The sequence below is a fragment of the Saimiri boliviensis genome, chromosome 6 (genome assembly GCF_048565385.1).
Source record: "Saimiri boliviensis isolate mSaiBol1 chromosome 6, mSaiBol1.pri, whole genome shotgun sequence".
NCBI classification, from domain to species: Eukaryota; Metazoa; Chordata; class Mammalia; order Primates; family Cebidae; genus Saimiri; species Saimiri boliviensis.
In genome coordinates this window covers 104,860,513-104,875,146 of record NC_133454.1, presented here as the reverse complement: position 1 = coordinate 104,875,146, position 14,634 = coordinate 104,860,513, and the positions used below count along the sequence as shown (strand labels likewise).

At 35.2% G+C, this 14,634-nt stretch overlaps 1 protein-coding gene across 6 annotated transcripts in view; it reads right to left on the bottom strand.

The window, feature by feature from the left end:
* The window catches only part of IFTAP (intraflagellar transport associated protein), a 97,527-nt gene that overhangs the window by 66,103 nt on the left and 16,790 nt on the right, over positions 1 to 14,634 (bottom strand). The gene's annotated exons all lie outside the window — the stretch shown is intronic.

Below are 14,634 nucleotides of genomic sequence, written 5' to 3'. Positions count from 1 at the left end.
TCCACTCCAAAGGATGGGTAACAATTAAAACTGAAATACAGATTGACATTCAACCATTCAATCAGGAAGTTCTACACTGCGGGTTTACTATGTGCTTAACACTCTGCTAGGCAGGAGGAGGAGTCAAGAAAATTGTATGACATGGCCCCTGCCTATAAGGAACATATAATCTAGTCCCTTAAAATTTTTACTCACTCAAAGACATTACATTTTACATATCTTTCCACTCACATTTCCATGTTTAAGAATGTATACAAAAGAAATGATTAAGTACGTGGACAAAGATTTCACTTCAAAGCCAAAATTGTCTGATCTATTCCCTTGAACATTTTAATTTAATCGAAGATGTATATTTTTGCAGATCTTTGAACCAGCATTTCCATGGATAAAAATGTATCCAACGGCCATAAATAAGAAGGGTGCAAAGACACTGGTATCAAAATAAATAAATAAATAAACAAAGGACAGAACCCTTGCAAAGACCTACAAGGCTGTCCATGCCCGATCTTTCCCTACCTCCACGCCCTCTAACCTCAGCTTCCACTCCTTTCACCTTTGCTCATGCCGCTCCAGCCACACTGGCTTCCTTGCTGTTCCTCAGCTGGGCAGGCACTGTTATGACCTGGCCTCTGCACTCACTGTTCCCTGTGCCTCAAATATCTGCAGACTCATCTCATTCCAACTTTATTCAAATTTTACCTTCCCAGATCATCCTATACAAAATTGTAACCCTACATCCTCCTGCCAGCACTCATGATTCCCTATACTGTGCTCTAGTTGTTTTCCCTACGTCTAGAATACAAGTTTCAGTTCCCCTTTCTAGAAGACAAATTCTCTGAAGGTAATTATCTTTGTGTCTTTTGTGCACTTTTGTGAGTGACATTTAGCACATGATATTCAACAAATATGTATCAAATGAATGAGAGTGCGCAATGTAGCATCATTTATAATAGCCAAAAATTAGAAATAATTCAAATGTCCAACAAAAAGAGAATGGCTAAACAAATATCCATAGAATTGAATACCAGGAAGTTATCAAAACACTGGTAAATAATACTTATTGCTATGAGGTATTCATAATATAATGTTACATGAAAAAGCAAGTTACTTCTTATCTGTAGAGTGAGGGAAAAAAAGCAAGTTACAAAAACTATGTATACTATAAGCCCACTTTTATAAAATAATAATAATAAATTTGCTGAATATATAAATCAATGAAAATGTTAGGTTGAGCCCTTAAAATAATTCAGGTACCATAAATATAAATAAACATATGTATGTGCATTTTAATGTATTTTTTATTTCATCCTAATAAAAAGTCTGTGAGGTAGAAGTTATTATATCTATTTTACATATGATGAAACTGAAGCTCAGAAATATTAAGTAAGTTTCCCAAGACCACCTAGTTAGAAAGTAAAGGAGTTTAGATTCAAATCCTGGTTGTCTCCAACTTCCATGTTCTTAACTACTAACTGAACATATATATATACATATATATATATATATATATATATATACATGTTAATAAACAGAAAAATTCAGAAAGGATGCACAAAACCATGGTTTATCTATAGGACAAGAGATTATGGCTTTATTAGTTAACTGCCTATAAGTTTGCCAACATAAAAAAAAGATGCCTAAAGTAGCAACAGCTTAAACAAAATGGAGGTTTATTTCTTGCTCATATAATAGTAAGAGATATAGATAATCCAAGGATAATGTGATTGTTCTGCCCCACAAAATCATAACTCAGGCTTCTATGTTTCTACTCTGCCATGACTAGAGCACCAACCTTCTCCACATGGTTCAGGATGACACGCCCCCACACCCTTGTTCCAAGCAAGAGGATGAAGAAAGGAAAGAAGAAAGCACATAACTCACTTCTCTGTAATTAGCCAAGGCTGACTTCAGCTACCATAACAAGGAAGCACAAAAAATGGAGCTGCTGAAACAAGAATTTAATTCTCTCTCATGTAACAGTTTGGGACAGGTGGGTAGGCTTTGTTCCATGAAACGACCCAGGGATTCAGGCTGCTGGAGTGTTCTATCATCCTGAGCACGTGGTCTCCATGTCTGGAGTTGTTCTAGTGATTGCCAATTTCCAGCCAGGAGGAAAAGGATAAAAAGAATACAGCGCACATGTCTTTAAGGATATGACCCAGAAGTTGCACATACCAGTTCCCTTCACATCTCATTGGCACAAACTAGTCAAATAGCTAAGGACGACTGGGATATAATCTTTATTCTGGCTGGCCATAGAGTAGCTAAAAATTCTACTGCTATAGAAAGATCATGTTTTCTGTTTTGCTGCGTGTGTGGGTGTGAGTGTGTGCATGGGTATGTAGGTGTTGGTGCCTCTGAGTATTTTCTAATTTTTCTACTAGGAACAAAAAAAAAAAAAAACTAAAAAATATACTTTTATTTGTAGAGGCAAAAAAGCATTTTTTCCAACCACGTTTCTGCTCCTTAGTCTAGGGAAAATACCTACATGCATCTTCTTCCTTCTTAAAAAGTCTTTCCTGGAAATAATGAAGAAGGGGGAAAAGAAAAAAAAAAAAAATATATATATATATATATATATAATGTACACATACAGACATACATATACACATATATATAATTATATATTTTTTCTATAAGTCAAGATTCTCTTAATATTTAATTTTGATGTCCATCTTTTAAAGCACAAATAATTACCCTAATCATAAAATTCTACTCTTGTGTAACTCTTTAAAACTACCAAGTACCTTTGTGTATGAAATATACAACAGAAAAGTTACCAGAAATAGCGAAATTATTGGAGGGGCATTTCCTGAAAGTACAGGCAATGAGATGCCTCCACAGACTGTGTGGTCTCCCCAGTCTCTTGTCTGTGCACTTGCTAGTGGCAAAACACTCACAAAGAACACAGTTCTGGCAGCAAAAGACAGAAGTAGCAAGGACATTTCCCTGTGATGGAGTAGCTTTGACCTATAGACACACGCACTGTAATCCTTCAGACTTGAGACAGATGTGCCGAACCAAGGCCCACCCTAAAATTCTGTAAGCTATAACATCCTGGCCTCTGAATCAGTGATCAGCAAGATCACAGTAAAATTATTTCTATAACCCATCACACTTTTTCACTGTCAAAATGCCTTTTAAATAATATACAATGGTATATTAAACTAAAATGTCATATTTAAAGTAAAATAATTGTTTTTATGCTTTGAGTGGGGTGGGGAGTGTCACAATTTCATGAAAGCCACAGACCTTATTCATAGAAAAAATGTAATATATACAAAAATGAGCAAAAAATGTTGAAAAATTCATAAATCTCCCTAAACCCCTCCTTGATTTCATTTAGGGTATTTTCTTAAAGCTGGTCTGAAAGCCAAAATTCCTAAGCTGCACACTAGTAGAACTACTGAATCTTGGGGCAAGATCCCCAGGAAGCTGCATTTTAATGAGTACTTTCCAGGCAACTTTTACACAAGGTAAAATTCCCAAGTAAAGATTCCATGAAGTAGAATCTAACAATGATAATTTAAAAAAAGAATTTGATACTTTATCTTTGGTCAAATCATGTAAATACATTTTCCTGATGATTATGTGTAGACACAGTATTGAGTCTATCCACCAGAGGCCAGTGTAGGATCATTCCCTGAACTGTACTCTTATACCATACAATATACCATGTACACATACACAATACAATATGTACTATACATAGTTGGTTTTAACTACTTCAAGAAATGGGGTGTAAACAACTAACACTGTAGACAATGTTTTATACTTTTTATATTTACATTCAAGATCCCTTTCATATTTAACCTTGATGTTTTTCTCTTTCATATTAGAGAAATAGAACCCCTAATTATAAAAGTTTACGCTTGAGTAAGTCTTTAAAATTTACCAAATATTTTCATTTATATTTCATCTGATAATCATCATGACCATTTAAGACATACCAAACAGGCAGGATTAACCCTGGTTTACAGATTCAGAGAGTAAGTGACAGGCCTGTGGTCTCAAGAAATTAGTATATGCCTAGACTAATACTCAGGTCTTCTGAATCCAAGGATAGAAGTGTCCCTTCCCATTACACTGGCCCTTCCCATAACAAAACTAGAACTATAAAAGCCGTATAGTAAATTATTTATAAAACTAAATATTTGCAACCTAAAAGATTTTCCTTCACCCTAAGATCATGCCCTATTGCCTACCTGTACAAAGTTGCATCTACTTAAGGCAACCTCTTTAACTCACCTATGCTGGAGAAAGTTAGAAGGAGTAATTTTTCCCTCTTTAAAAAAAAATATAAATACTTCTTAGAAGTTTTCAAACTTTCTAAAGTAGAATAACATCTTCTGAACACATTTGTAACAATATAGGACTCAAACATTGGCATATTGCATTATAGAGCAGTTCAAGAGCAGACTTAAATTATACGTGTCTTTCACATTCTCTCATTTTTTCAGGAAACTCCAGGACATCCTTCATTAAAAAAAGAAAAAAGAAAAAAGAAAAGAAAAGAGCTTAAAGTAAAATAAGACTAAAAAGGTCTGAAAATCCACTGTTCTTATCAGTCTTATTATTCTTTTCTTAATTCATAGAGTGTTTATTCAATCTAAAGTTGAGAGTTGAAACCAATGGCAATATTCTGGATATGACTTTTATCAACACTATGCAAATAGTTAATATTGCCTTCCCAAATCAACCTCTAACTACACAGTCTATAAACATAGATCTGCCTTCACACATTTAGAGCATTTGGGAATCACACAATCCTTTATAAGCAGATTGCAATAAATAGGAATGACATGTCAGCTGATGACCTCCCCTGCCAAAACAGGCAGGGACCCTGTTTTGTTCATCTGAGTATTCCTAGATTCTAGCTCAATGCTGAATACACAGTAGGAACCATCAATACTGAAATGACCTCAACATTACCAAGAAGATCTGGATTGACATTATAATTAGGAACTAAACCCAACACTCAGAATTAGATGACTCCCTTCAACACCAATTTTCTACACAGTGGTTCATACACAACAAAATCGAATGCAAAAGGCAAGTTAAGTCTGGAAAACACATGATCACAGTATAATGATTCCTCTCTGTGCTAAAGATGCAACAAACTGCAAGAAGAGTGAACTGATGGGCGTCACTTAAATCCATCTCCTGTGGAACAAATCCAAATCAAGGAATAAAGACACTAAAAATCACATACTAGACAGATTGTGGTTTGATTTTCATATAAGGGTTTGGTTAAAATAAAGTTTCCTGTTTGTATCCCTTTGGGTTTAGCTGACCATTTCAAAGAAAATATTATTGTTTCATGGCTAAAAGAACATTTTGCTAAAATCATTCAGATCTGAAACATGCCCAGTCAGTTGAATCAAAGGACACAGTCGTATGACCACCTCAGTTTCAAGTGGAACAATTCATCATTTTCCTTCAAGTAATGATACAATTAGCAATAAAGAGTAAAAATAATGTCTCAAGTTAAAGAGAAGTGCATAAAAAAGAAATATGCACCCACTTAATATTGTTTAAATTGGCTATTTAAAGATTGACAATGACCACCTTAAAGGTTTATGTAGCTATTAGTAGTTCTTTTTTGTTTCATAAAATTAAAATCCCATTTGCCTACAAAAGTTCAACTCTCTAATTTACATGCACACATCAAATATATTAAAGATAAATAAATTAAAAAGATGTGTATCCTTTCAAGTAAATCAAAGAATAAAGGAAATGATGCTTTTATTTATAGGAAAAAAATTTTTTAATTCTCATGCCTTCACTGAGAAAGCATATTAGAAAAGATATTTATTGTAACAAAATACTGTAAGTTAAAAACACCATCAAAAATAAATTTAATGATTACTATTCAAATTGTCATGCACATTTAAATACATTTTCTTTCCTTATCCCATTACATGTAAACTACAGCAGACACAAAAAACAAATGATTATCTATGGACCAAATATTCATGCTGAAATGAATATGAATGATAACAACTTCAGCTAAAGGTTTATGCTAATATATCTAAAACGAAATGGCTCAGTCAGCTCAAAATCTGTCATAATTTGAAAGGGGAAATTTCCTTCTGCAACTGCACCAGCAATTTTTTTGTGTTTCATAATTTGTCAATTTGTTCCCTAAGTGTACTGATTTAGTGATGACAAAAGAAATAGAGAAACAAATAAAAATTGCTTAATTACAGCTTGCAGATGTTCCCCCAAAGAAAAAAAAAAACAGGTTAATGCTGCTGATGTTGTTTCTTCCACAGGATTCTGCTGTAAATTAGTTCATTCAGGCAATAATTTTTTTCCTTCAGTGTTCTATTGATATTTGATGTTCTGTTGTGATAAAGAGATTATATACACATAGTTACTGAATTTTTTATCAATTTAAAACTATTAACATTTTTCTTACTCTTTCATTTTTTTCGTTAATACTAAAAAACACATCAATGAAAAGCTTTAAAATAACACCACTGCCTTACTTGCTCCCTTGGGGTGCCAGATAAATTTTTAAAATTGCTTAGTTGCTTTTTTTTAAAATTGCATTTTAGGTTTTGGGGTACATGTGAAGAACATGCAAGATTGTTGCATAGGTACACATGGCAGTGTGATTTGCTGCCTTCCTCCCCATCACCTATATCTGCCATTTCTCCCCATGCTATCTCTCCCTAACTCCTAGTTGCTTTAATTAGCAAGTCCTTATATGATGTCTTCTGCAAATTTCTCTTGAGTTAACATTATCCCGGTAGCCTATGTCCCATGACCTATGTCTTCTGTTAAAGTAAGTTTATTGCTATTTGCTGTGTTATTTTCAATTATCTTCTCTTTAGAGTTAAATTCATTTTGCAAAAGCGCTTCCCCAGTTGCCTTTTTTTTTTTTTTTCTTAACGTGGCTAACGGGAAAAATAGAAAACAGAAAGGCACTGCAAATGGCCTGTGAATTAAAAACACTACTCGATATTCAGTAGGGAATTAAATGACTGATAACAAAAACACAGAAAATGTGGCTTCAGTGCCACCTGGAAGCATAAAACTGGTCAGTTCGTTTCCAACTTCCTCTGACAGGCAATCTGCCAGTTGCAAGGGTATCAAAACAATGTTAAGCCCTCTGGTCTCGATCTAATATGCGACAGAAAATAACTGCAAAAGGCTACACAGTAAGGATTATTTTTCTTGTTGTGTTTTCTTTTATGAGAGAAAGCTGTTTTTATGCTCTACTGAAATTCCTTTCCTGCTCTGAAATTGGTAAGAGGGCCAGCTGCTTTCTATGTTTTTCTCTGTGGTATTTTTCTACGGCAGATTTTAAATTCATTCTTCAGATTGGGAAAAGTCTCTCTTTGTACCCTCATGGAAGTTTAGAGATGCATTGCTAATGTTCAAATTCAAAATAGCTTTGGGGACCAAAATGATATGTCAACTTCAGAAATGTGTTGTTTTATGTGCTGTCACCGGTTTCATTTTTAATTACATTTTTTAGAAACTGTCAAGTATGAATAGTGAAATTCTTTTGGCTGAAATGACAACTCAAAATTTATCAGTCTAGAAGTATAAACCAAATCCCAACCCAAGATACTAAGCTCTTGACAGAACGAGTGCTCAATAAGGAAAAAAATAATAATAAAAGGCTCTTGAAATGAGAACTGTGTAACTTTGAAGAAGTCACTTGGGCTCTGTGGGCCTCAGGATCTCTCAGGCAAAATACTTGTGACTCTTCTTTGACTCTTTCTTCTCCCTAATCCCCTGCCAGTCACCTGTTACTAAGTGCTGTCAGTCATTCCTTCACTGGCAGCATCTCCTAGGCCCTTTTGCTTTTCATTTTCTCCCCCACTACACTAATCCAGACCTCCAGCAATGTACTTCTGCTTAGCCCCGGGCTAGTCTCCCTGACTCCAGATGTTTCTCTCCTTCTTCTTTGCTCTACCTTTCAAAATCACGAGCAATGTGTGTTACTGGGTTTTGTTTGTTGGTTTTAAAATTCTATGGTTCCCAGTTAGATAGCATATGGAAATCCAAATTTGAATATCATGAGAGTCTCTTTCACAGCCTCTCTCTTCTGTGCCATCCATTAAATGTGAGTGTTCCTTAGGGTTGTACCTGAGGCCCTCCTGTCTGCCAGCCTGTCATTCTGTATTCTCTTCTTTTCACTGCATTTATTCAACCAACATTTAAGTATCTACTCATCCTGCACCACCAGGCACTGCTTTAGACACTAGTGTAACAGTGGTGAAAACCCACAAGACACCAGCTGCATGAAGCTGATATTCTAGAGAAGACAGGGTAAGTGTATTTTGAGGTGGCACATCCATTCCTGTTGGAATATATTATCTATACACCAGTGACCCCAGGTCTTGAGAAAAACTGGCTGATTCCCTGTGGAACACAGAGAACAAAGTGGTTCAGGGTATGGGTTTTGAAATCACACTGACTAGGCCTGTAGTCTAACTCCATCTCTTCTTTTAAGGATACCAGTCACACTGGGTAAGGGCCCACCCTGATGACCTCACTTAATCCTAAGTATCTCTTTAAAGGCCTTGTCTCCCAATACAGTCCACGTTGGGGGTTAGGGCTCCAATATGTAAATCTAGGAGGCACACAGTTCAGTCCATAACAGCAAGTTACTTAACTTTATGCCTTGGTTTCCTCAACTGTAAGTTAAAAATAATGATAAAAATTAAAATGTAAGGAAAAACTCACTAGGTCATTATAATGATTAATTGAGATAATGCATGTGAAGTGCTAAGCATTAATCCCTAGAACTTAATAAATGTTAGCTGCCATCAGTAGTAATATTAGACTTGTTTTTTAATAACCTCTCAATCCCAGATGTTTCTGTGAGATAGGAATAATAGTTGAGAGGAAGGTCAGATGTCTAGAGTTTGAATCCTTGACTTGACCTCAGACAAATTACTTAACCTACAATGACTTTCAGTTCTCCAAGCTATAAGAAAGGAAGAGTAAGAGCTAATTCTTTACATCATTGTGGCAATTAACTAAGCTATCGAGACAAATACTTAGTGAATATATCTGTAAGTTAAATCTAAAATAAAGAGCACTAGACAGTCTCAACCAACTCCACAATTTAAACAGAAACACACTTTAAGCAATTATCTGGTATTTTAAAGTAGTACAGACAGTCCTGCTTTCTAACAGACTGCATTCTGAGACTGTAGCCTAAATCGGTGGTTCTTAAAAACTAGTGGTACATGAGAATCACCTACAGAGCCTTGAGAATATAAAAAGTTTAGACCCCTTGCTCTAGTTTCAATTAATAAGTAAAAAGCCTGGAAATCTGGACTTTTATAAAAGTCTGCCATCATCAAAGTCTTCCTGACACTCAGTCAAGTTTGAGAACTACTTGTCTAGAGTAGAGCTGCTTACATAATGTGGTTTTAAGTTTTCAAGTAGACATGTTAAAAATATATATACAAATAAAAAGTCAAGTTAATTGTAATAATATATTTTATTTAAATCAATTTTTAACAATATCATTTCAAATATAGTCAATATAAAAATATTGAGATATTTTACATTCTATTTTTACACAAGCATCCAAAATCCTGTGTATGTTTTATGCTTACGGCATGTCTCAATTCAGATAGTAAATTTTCATCAGAAATACTGTATCTGGCCCGGCGCAGTGACTCACACCTGTAATCCCAGCACTTTGGGAGGCCAAGGAGGGTGGATCATGAGGTCAAGAGATCAAGACCATCCTGGTCAACATGGCGAAACCCCATCTCTACTAAAAATACAAAAATTAGCCAGGCATGGTAGCATGCACCTGTACTCGGGAGGCTGAGGCAGGAGAATTGCTTGAACCCAGGAGGCGGAGGTTGCAGTGAGCTGAGATCGCGCCATTGCACTCCAGCCTGGGTAACCCAAGAGCAAAACTCTGTCTAAAAAAATAATAATAATAATACTGTATCTGTATTTAGATTTCATAAAATTTACATTTTAAAAAATGGATTCACCTCCCCAAGTTGTCCCAAACACCTTTTAAAATTTTCTAATAAATGAACTGAATATGATTTATTTATATATGAATTTAAATTAATTTAAGGTAATTAAAATTTAAAACTCAGTTCCTGAGGCGCTAGCCACGTTTCCAGTACTAACAGTTGCATGTTGCTAGTAGCTACTATGTTGGACAGTGCAGGCCTATATAATCACAAATCATACAGTTACTACACCATTCATGAAATTTGTAATGCTGGAAAAGCACTGGCATTACTCCTTAAATAACTCAATTTGAATAAAGTAAATACAGATTAATTTCTCTATAGTTATACAATTATTATTAATATTTGAGAAAAATGAAACCTATTCAACGGTTTTGAAACTCCAAGAGTTTGGAACTATCAAAGGCCAGCCCTCCATCAATTCATAAAGCTACAGGCATAGCCATTTGTCCTGAAAATTCAGACACACAATGTTCTACCTAATAGGAAAATCAATTCAAATATTAACAAGTATGAAGAGAAAAAGTGAGGTTGAGTTGACAGGAATTTTTTTCAAAGATATGTTAAAAGAACAACAAAATGCTAAAAGCACAAAGTATTCCAAGTGAAATGAAAATAGCATAAAGAAAACTAGGAACAAAATTACACATCAAAACCTGAAATAAAATCTTTGATCTACACAGAAGAAAATAGGTTAAAGTAGATAAATATAGCAGTGAATAGAAAGCTGTTATTATGTGGCAATATAAAGACTCTAGAATCACAAGGAAAGCTGGATCCTAGGCATACGAGAGAGAGAGAGAGAGAGAGAGAGAGAGAGAACGAGAGATTTGGAAATAACTATTGTAATCCCTGACAGTTACCCCATATGCAATAAAATGGAGTTGAAAAGATTTCATGTCAATTTCTAAGTCACTGGCTTCTTAATTATACAATTTCTGTGTGACAGCAACATGAGCTGTAATTACCACTCTAAAAGGTGGAAGCAAATGCTTCCCAAATTGGATCAAGTGGTAATCCTGGCGTGGAAGGAAATTAAAAGAAATTGCCTTTTTCTTTCAGCAGTTTAGAAGTAACTCTAAACCTTACTAAAGCAAGGCTACATATTCATGTTGAATATTTATTGTTTAAAGGAGGTAGAGCTATATCAGTACTAAAATCAATGCAACCGTGACCCAAAGAACCATCACCAACAGAGGCATTTTAACATCTTTCAATTTCAGCTCTTTTCTGTCAAACTTTCCTGGTTCTACTTAATGTCTTGAGATCCAAGGCAAGTTTGGGTTCAGTAGTTATCCCAGACTCATCTCAAGCAGCCTCTCTGACGACTAGACTTTATTGTCCTTCCTCCAACCACAGGCTAGGTGGCCCCCCTATAAGCTCTCAGTCTCCACTGTGGTACTTATGCATTAGTCTAATTTCCTGCTTGCTTATTTATCTCTACCAACGAATTACGAGTGTTTGAGAACACACACTACATTTTATTTGCTTTTTCATCTTCAGCACCTAAAATGATATCTGAACCATAACAAGACACTCAGAATTAATGAATGAGTGAATTGATTAATTAATAAAAAATCAAATATAAGTATTCACATCAATGTTTTTATAATCTAGAAAAAATGATAGTAAGATGACAGGCAAGGAGAAAGAAGACTTTTTTTCTTTTAAACAGATATTCTAGAAAGTCCTATAAATTAGTTACATTCACAGAGAGACTGAGATACAAAAGATTAAAACTTAGCTGCTTATCTTTATCCACCATGTCAACAATATAACGATGTCTTCACCAATTATTAAAAAAAAAATCTGTATGCTAATTTCTGAATACATATCTTACAATTCGATTTAGCCTCCTGAACTGAAGATACTACTGAGAATTCACTTATAATTGGCTGTTTAAAACTAATAATTAATATCTCTTTAAACATTTTGATAGAACATTGTCTTTACCATCAAACATGTACCACAGCATAAAAACCTACTTGCTTTAAAAAAGAAAAAACTACAAAACATGATCAACATAAATGTACTGTAGTGAGAATTATGCTATAATAGTAACAGTTGCCAACTGTTTTCCAAGAGTCTGAGGCAGTAATGAGAATTTCTTTCAACAAGGCTATAATTTAATTTTTTCCAGGAAAATATTTTTAATGGGATTACCGACCCTTTTAACATTCTTGAAAAGAAAATGAATCCCATAAGCATTCTGGTGTATAACTATTATAAAAATAAATAGAACAGTCAATCAGTGAAAATGGTAATGGACTTGAGAAACTAAACTTCTAAAGAAATGTGCATAAATATGCATGGCGATAACCACTTTAACAGAGAAAAGGCTCAGTGCATATCAACAAAACAACTAAATACAGTGAGACTAGAAAGGAGCAGGGGAAACAGGAATTTTGGAAATATAGCTTTAATGTCTTTCTTAAGCAGAACTGACTACATTTACCTTGATCAATTCTGCTAGCTATCACTCAACTCTTAAGCTCGTTCCTAAGTCCTGGTTTCTCAGAAGGTATTTACATGTTTCAAGGGAAAAAAAGGACACTTACTGATTTAAGACACATTTTTACACTCACAACTGTTTGTGCTTTAAGAGGAATTTTTTCAGGTCATTAGTTTATAATGTGCACGTATGTCTAGGGATATTTTGAAAGAAAAAAAAAAACTAGCGTGCTTAGAAGATGCAGTTTAGGTAACTTGGATCATCATTTACTTCAGCTCAATATGGGGTCCAAAACTGAACCCAAAATGAAGTTATCACATCTGCAACAGTTTCCTTCTCAGCATGCAATGATCATACTGGAATCTAAAAGCAGAATAAGACCCCTTTCACAAAAGTAGATGTACTATAACCCCCTAAATATATCAAAGTCCTTGCAAGAAGTTTTTATTCTTCTAGGATACAAAAATAAAGTCAGTCTTGGAAATAATTTCCAAAATAATATGAATTATCAAAATGTCATTAGCATACCAAAATTCATTAATTTTGCCAATCTTACCCCTATTTCCACCACCCCACCACAGCCATTCATACTGCTATGTTTGAGTCCAGAAAACACAAACTAAATCATTAGTCTCGAACAAAGCAAGTATCTTCCTAAACCCAGGTTCATAGACTAAAAAATAATTTGGTCATTCTCAATATTGATTTGATCTACATATCATGTCAAAACAGATCATTCACAGGCAGCCCCAAAGTTAATTAACTAGTTCCTAAATTTTTCATTTCCATTAAGTGTAAACAAAAACCACCACATCTATGTTTTTTAAGTGTAAACAAAACATATATTCTATCTCACCTGATAAAAGAAACAGATAAGAATCACTTTTTCTTTTTCTTTTCTTTTCTTTTCTTTTTTCTTTTTTTTTTTTTTGAGATGAAGTTTCACTTTTGTTGCCCAGGCTGGAGTGCAATGGCACAATGTCAGCTGACCACAACCTCCCCCTCCCGGGTTCAAGTAGTTCTCCTACCTCAGCCTCTCCAGTAGCTGGGATTACAGGCATGCACCACCACACTGGGCTTATTTCGTACTTTTAGTAGAGATGGGGTTTCTCTGTCTTGGTCAGGCTGGTCTTGAACTCCCAACCTCAGGTGATCCACCTGCCTCAGTGTCCCAAAGTGCTGGGATTACAGGTGTGAGCCACCGCACCCAGCCAGGTAAGAATCGCTTTTTCTTTTCTTCATTATAATTACTACCCTTCCTTTACATTTCTTTAGGACACATGAGTCATTACTCAAATCATGAAGTCAGGTATTTTAAGAATGTCATAACCTCAGAGATTATGACACTTCTTGTTCTCATCCTTGGGTACACATTAGAAGCACCAGAGGAGGTTTTATAAAATACGAATTCCTTGATTCTAGCTGAGCTTTAGAGTGGGCTCTGATATCAATATATTCTAAAAGCAAGTCCGGTGAGTCTAATGTGTAGCTAGGTAGAGAACCAGTGATCTCAAAAATGTGGATCAATGACCCAGAAAGGATCAAAGTTGAGAGCAAGCCGATGGCAATCTGAAGCAGAACCTGGAAGGAAGATAACAACTCAGATGCCTGGGGGGCCACTTAATGAATGAAGCAGACAATGTAAGCAGACATTTTTAGATTGTGTGAGTGCCAGAGAGCATGACAAACTAAGCAGTTCATGGGGCAAGAGCTCCTGAGCTGTAGCTGATATTGGCACGAGGAAGGAACAGGTCTTCTCACTGGATGCCCCCCCAAAAAAACAAATCAAAATGTTCATGTAAAATTACCCAACTTTCAAATGTTGGCTCAGTTAATAAACACTATCACTGAATGAGGGAAACAAATGAAATCTGAAACGAATGAAAAACACAAAATGGGTTTGGCCTTATCACATCCAGTCTAAAGGATTGTTTCCATTCTACAGAAACCACAGCAGCAGCAGCAGCAGCAGCAGCAGCATCACAACAGTAATACCAATACCTAACATTCAGTAAGTAATTATCACGTTTTAGTCACTACACCAGGAGCTTCACATGGATTATCTCAATTAACCTTTCTCAACCTTTGAGAGTACTATTATTATTCTCCTTTTATTCAAAAACTTCCCCTCCCCACAGTCACATGGCCAGTAAGTGGTGGTCCCAGGATCCAGAAGTGTGCAGTGTAATTCCATAGTCTATTCTCTATTTCTCT